Source organism: Notolabrus celidotus, chromosome 2 (assembly GCF_009762535.1).
Source record: "Notolabrus celidotus isolate fNotCel1 chromosome 2, fNotCel1.pri, whole genome shotgun sequence".
Taxonomy (NCBI): Eukaryota; Metazoa; Chordata; class Actinopteri; order Labriformes; family Labridae; genus Notolabrus; species Notolabrus celidotus.
In genome coordinates this window covers 10,587,557-10,593,726 of record NC_048273.1, presented here as the reverse complement: position 1 = coordinate 10,593,726, position 6,170 = coordinate 10,587,557, and the positions used below count along the sequence as shown (strand labels likewise).

Genomic DNA, 6,170 nt, shown 5'->3' with positions numbered 1-6,170 from the left:
ATTTCTACATTTTATAACAAACATGAAGCATCCGTCTTTAGAGACTGGATCTGGAGTCTGAAACTAAGACAGCTTTACACACGTCTCTTTATGGAGGTCCAGGCTGGCTGCAAAACCACGAGTGACCACCAGGGAACACACGGAGCGGCATCTTCGTTTTCAGGTTTTAACATCACGTTATAATAATCCAGACGTTGAGTCTGCTGAGTGGAAAAACTCACAGAGTCCTGGAGGAGAGCCGAGTTACAGAGACTCAGCTTGAGAGAGTCTAACTACAGCCGGTCTAAAGAAAGCCTCTGAGCCGTGAGGAGGCGAGCTGCTCACCTGAATACTCCATCACTTCCCTCTGACGTGGACCTGTGTCCATGGCAACAGGTGTCGGTGGGGGGTCTGGGAGAAGTGGGCAGCACGGTTGAGTTATGAGGTTACAGTAGGACTCTGTGGGAGGAGGTTTATATAGACCTGGTCTGGAGCCAGCTGGGGTTGAAAAGCTGCCCCCCCCCCCACCAGCCCCTCGGATTGAACTCCACAAAGAGCCAAACAGACGCTCTGAGCTCCGGGTTCGGATCTGCAGGAGTCTTCCTCACAGCCTGTCAGGTCTCTGAGGGTACAGGTTCACGGGGTCCACATGAAAAAAGAGGAACACCGGGTCTCAGACTCAGAGTCAGGCTCTGACTTGGACTCAGACTCAGAGTTACAAGCTGAGGTTTTCAGATACTTTTGAAAGCTTTAAGAAGGGGGACACAGCTGCAGGGTCAGAGGCATGTTGCTATCGGTGCATGTCCTGATGCACAGAAACCTCATCAGTCCCCTGCACACTGATGTGAACCATCATCAGAGCGAGGGTGAGACTGCTGGACCTCAAACCCTAAATGTTCTTTTAAAGTAAGACACTTTGATATTGTTGATAAAGTTATAAGTCACAGTCAGCCCGTCAGTTATTTGTCTCAGGTCTGAGCATGAAGCAGAGAGCGGGAGGTGATGGTGGAGTAACATTAGAATGCTAGCATTAGCCACTGTTAGCTCACATGCTACATCAGTGTGTTTCTGTTGTGGAAATAAACAGTCAGATAAAAACAGTGTCAGTCTAACAGAGACTTTTTAAAGTAACAGTGATGTTGCACAGATTCTTTATCATGTTATATCTACACACACACATAGCAGATTTAAAACTACTGCAGAGACCTGCACACACGACATGTCTACATTATAAATCTATCAACTGTTTGTAAGAAACAAAGTTTTAGGGGGACATATTTAACTTCCCAGGGACTCACATCCCGTCTTGAAGGTCCGGTGGAAAGCTACCAACCCTGATTCACTGATTCATGATGTGGAGCACAAACTCAGAGCTCTGTCCTCTGCAGCTTTAGTCCTACACTCATTCAGCTCCTCTGCAGGGAGAGCACATGAATACCAGGAGGCAGGCCGGGCTGAGTAAACCGGCTCAGAGAGGAGGTGTGGAGGGAGCAGACGGAGAGGGGGACTGAAAGAAAGAGACTCTTCAACAGTCTTTTCTTTCAGAGTTTGAGCACAAAGCTGGTTTCCATGGAGCGGCCGAGTCGCCTGCTGGGCTCATACAGGCAGAAGTAAGAGCTGTGTGAGGAAGAGGAGGAAGAGGAGGAAGAGGGACTCCTTAACCTTGCTGAGAGTGAGAGAACAACAAGAAGACTTTAATGGATTCAAAATAAAACGAGGAGCATTCAAACATCCGCTTTCAGAGCTTCACAAACAAGACGCAGCTGTGAGGAGAGGAGTCTTACTAATGTGACTTTACTCTGAGGCGCTGCAGGAACTTCCACCGTGTGAACTCCAGAGGAAGCTTTAGTGTTCTTATTGAGACCTTTTTAGGAGCTGGAGTCACCTGATCAGACTGTTTTTAGTTTCAGGAAAACAACATGGTTCAAGTCTATATCTACTTTAGAGTCAAAACTGCTCCAACAAATTAAAATCTGTGCAAAGACTGACGGACAGACACCTGAGGAACTCACCACTGACATCAAGACTACGGCCTACAACTCTGAACACAAACCAGAGACCCAGAGCTGCAGGACTCTAAAGACTGACACAAAATCATCCTCAAACAAATCCCAACATGTAACCTGGAGCTCTTTGAGGAGCCCTGAATCATGATATCTGTGATTTTAACTCCAAATGTTCACTTTTAAAATGATCATCAGGTTTGATGAGAGTCTGAATCAGCTGAGTGTAAGAGAACAGAGTCAAGATGATCACAGAGAGACACAGACTGTAAACTGACAGACTGAGAGGATGTGAGATCAGCTGAGGAGTAAGAGACGTTCAGGATGTGCAGGGGGATTTCAGATCTGTGGCAAAACGACAGAAACACCAGGTATACGTGTAAAAAGTCCATATGCACAAACACACACTGAGAGCAGATGCAGGCAGAGTGTCAGACTGAAGCAGGGAGCAGAGTGAGGGTCTGCAGAGCTCCACAGCCTCATGATTAATGCGGCTTTTAGCTGCAGCGGAGCCTCCACCAGCAGCACCCCCCCTCCTCCTCCTCCTCCAGAGCAAACTGACCGAGCTCCCATTCAGCTCTCCTCCTCCTCCTTCCCGCTCTCTCTCTCTCTCTCCATCAACCCGAACCCACTGACTGTAGCCTCCACACTACAATCTCCACTGTGCCGCGTCCCCTTCTCCCCCCCTCTCTCCAAACTGGACCGGATCCTCCCCGCACACATCAGGCGAGTTATTCAGAGGGAGACCTCCGCGCGTAAAGGAGCGTGACATGAAGTGAATACAGGCCGAGCGGCTGCTGCGCACTGCAGGCTGCAAAGTGAGACAGTGCATGTTACTGGAGAGAACAGTTTGATCATTAAAGTGTGAACACATGAAAATAAATCAGGTCTGAGGAGGATTCTCTAAAGTCCGCACGGTGCAACACAGACCGGGTTCTCCTTACAGCAGCCTCAGTCAGGAGAACAAGCGAGATGAGCTCTTTAGTTGATGTGAAATAAAACATCTGAGGGAGGAAATAACGGAAACTTATTCATCACTTTAAATGAAATCTGCTGCTGAGGAAACACGCGCGGGAGAGCCTGGAGCTGAATGCAGCAGAGCTCCGTCCCTCTCTCTCCTCCCGCCTAACAGGACAAACACACACACTTCAACACACACCCACTCTTCAACACACACACACAGCACCCAGAACTACTATGCTCCAGTGAGGGGGTCACCCCCCCGTGCAGGCACACACACACACACACACACACACACACACACACACACACACACACACACACACACACACACACACACACACGCGCGCATCCCGATGCAGCAGCGGCAGCAGCGACGCGGTAGAAGCGGCAGCGGTGGATAATTCATTGCAGTGGTCTGAGCAGCAGCGCAGACTGAATCCACAGGCTCCTCTCAGCTCCACACACACTCACACTCACACACACGCACACACACACACACGCACATACACACGCGCGCATATACAAACTGTCACACACACACACACACACACACACACATCTCTGATTGGACACTGAGTGCAGAGGGGTCTCATGCGGTTTTGCGCACTTACCTTTGCACTACAGAGAAAAGGAGCACAGTTAGTCCCCATGTTTAGAAAAAGCTTTAGAATCCACTCAGCGTGTCCTCGTGCCGCGGTGTGTTTGAGCAGTAATCCACTTTTCCATCCCGCGCGAGCTCCGTTACATCCTCCAAACTACAGCAGGCTGCTTTCAGCGCGTTCTCTGCTCCTCTGCCCCCTCTCCGTCTCTCCCTCTCTCCCTCTCTCTCCCTCTCTGAGGTTGCCTGGTTACCTCTTTCTGTAGGCTGGTTCAGACCGCCGGCCGGCAGCCAATCACGAGGCCCGGTTTGTGTTAACCCCTCCGCTGCTGAACTGTCCTGATTTCCAGCTTTCAAGGAGTGGGAAGAGTGGAGGGGGTGAGGAGAGGAAAAAGAGTGGAGGGGGTGAGGAGGAAAGGAAGAAGAGAGGCAGTGGGTGATGGTGGAGGATTTAGAAAATGTATATTAACTAAATCATAATGAGGAGGAGGAGATGAAAGGAGGGAGGAAATGTAGGCTTCAAATGTAGATTTGGGGAAACAACGTCTCCTCACTGAAAGAGTGGGAGACTGAGAGAGGACGAGTGTAAGGCCAGCACCGAGCTCAGAGCTCAGGAGATCAGAAATCAAACCAACACTGTAGTCCAAAAACCTGCAGTTCTGCTAGTGTCCACTAGAGTGTGTCTCCTGCAGTTCCTCCAGTGTCCACTAGAGTGTGTCTCCTGCAGTTCCTCCAATGTCCACTAGAGTGTGTCTCCAGCAGGTCCTCCAGTGTCCACTAGAGTGTGTATCCTGCAGTTCCTCCAGTGTCCACTAGAGTGTGTATCCTGCAGACACTCCAGTGTCCACTAGAGTGTCTCCTGCAGACACTGTAGTGTCCATCAGAGTGTCTCCTGCAGTTCCTCCAGTTTCCACTAGAGTGTCTTCTGCAGTTCCTCTAGTGTCCACTAGAGTGTCTTCTGCAGTTCCTCTAGTGTCCACTAGAGTGTGTCTCCTGCAGATCCTACAGAGTCCGCTACAGTGTGTCTCCTTCAGTTCCTCCAGTGTCCACTAGAGTGTGTCTCCTGCAGTTCCTCCAGTGTCCATTAGAGTGTGTCTCCTGGAGTTCCTCCAGTGTCCACTAGAGTGTCTCTTGCAGTTCCTCCAGTGTCCACTAGAGTGTGTCTCCTGCAGATCCTCCAGAGTCCACTAGAGTGTGTCTCCTTCAGTTCCTCCAGTGTCCACTAGAGTGTGTCTCCTGCAGTCACTCCAGTGTCCACTAGAGTGTGTCTCCTGCAGACACTGCAGTGTCCACCAGAGTGTGTCTCCTGCAGTTCCTCCAGTGTCAACTAGAATGTGTCTTCTGCAGTTCCTCTAGTGTCCACTAGAGTGTGTCTCCTGCAGATCCTCCAGAGTCCACTAGAGTGTCTCCTGCAGACACTGTAGTGTCCATCAGAGTGTCTCCTGCAGTTCCTCCAGTGTCCACCAGAGTTTGTCTTCTGCAGTTCCTCTAGTGTCCACTAGAGTGTGTCTCCTGCAGATCCTCCAGAGTCCACTAGAGTGTGTCTCCTTCGGTTCCTCCAGTGTCCACTAGAGTGTGTCTCCTGCAGTGAGTCAGTCTCCATAGAGCCCCATGTTAAAATGTTACAGCAGAAATCAACATGTTTACATCCTGGTACAAAAACATTTTGGGTCTCTATAGCTATTTTCTCTCTTCATTACAACTGTATGGCTGAATTTATAATTCACCTGTTTACAGCTGGTTAATGGTTAAAGGGAGGGTTAGGGGGATGGCCTCTTTGAGTGACAGGTGGGAGCTGCTAGCTGTCTGCTAGATGTAGGTGGAGGAGGGTCTGCTAACTCAGACCCTGGTGTTGGAGTTTGTTGAGTTCACTACAGCCTCCGTAAACTGACACCACAAAACGAGTCTCATCAGCCGGACAACAACTGTTCAGTAACTCATTCTCCATCTTTAGCTTTGAGCACAGACTGTCTCTAATAATTACACTAACCTGCACTCCTCTTCAGCTCTGACTCTAAACCAACAAACCAACAGACAGAGAGACAGACGTAAAATGATCAGTGACGTCAAATGACTGTGTGCATTATTTAAACACACACACACACACACACACACACACACACACACGCATTCTTGTTTTTGCCCCTCACGAGGTCCACCAGTTTTTTGCTCATTTATGGGGTCCACCCTTTCCAGTGGTCCTACAGTGCTGTAAAAAATCAGGCAAGATAAAAAAAAAATCCCAAACACAAAAATCACTTCAAATTAACAAAATTTTAAACTTTTGTCTTCCCGCTAGTTTTTTGGTCACTTGTGGGGACCGTTTCTAACATAAGGTAGTTGTGAGGTCCAGTGTCACACACACACACACATTTCTTGTTTTTGTATATTTGTGGGGTTCCAGGTTACTATCTGGGGCCCATTAATGGTCCCTACTGCACACAGACACTGACTGCATTAAGGATCTATATTTCAAATTAAATTCTCTTCTTTCTTGCTTCCTTCATTCCATTTATTTTCCCTTTACACCTGAAATTTCACATGCCTTGTTAGCTCATTAACTACTGTATGTGCTATCATCTTAACAAAGGATCATCAACGATAAGACAGGGTAGTAACATGGTAAT

General features: G+C 48.7%; 1 protein-coding gene across 1 annotated transcript in view; it reads right to left on the bottom strand.

Annotated features, from left to right (window-relative positions):
- LOC117828644 (disabled homolog 1-like) overlaps positions 1 to 6,170 on the bottom strand; it is a 107,340-nt gene that overhangs the window by 64,799 nt on the left and 36,371 nt on the right. The window lies entirely within an intron of this gene.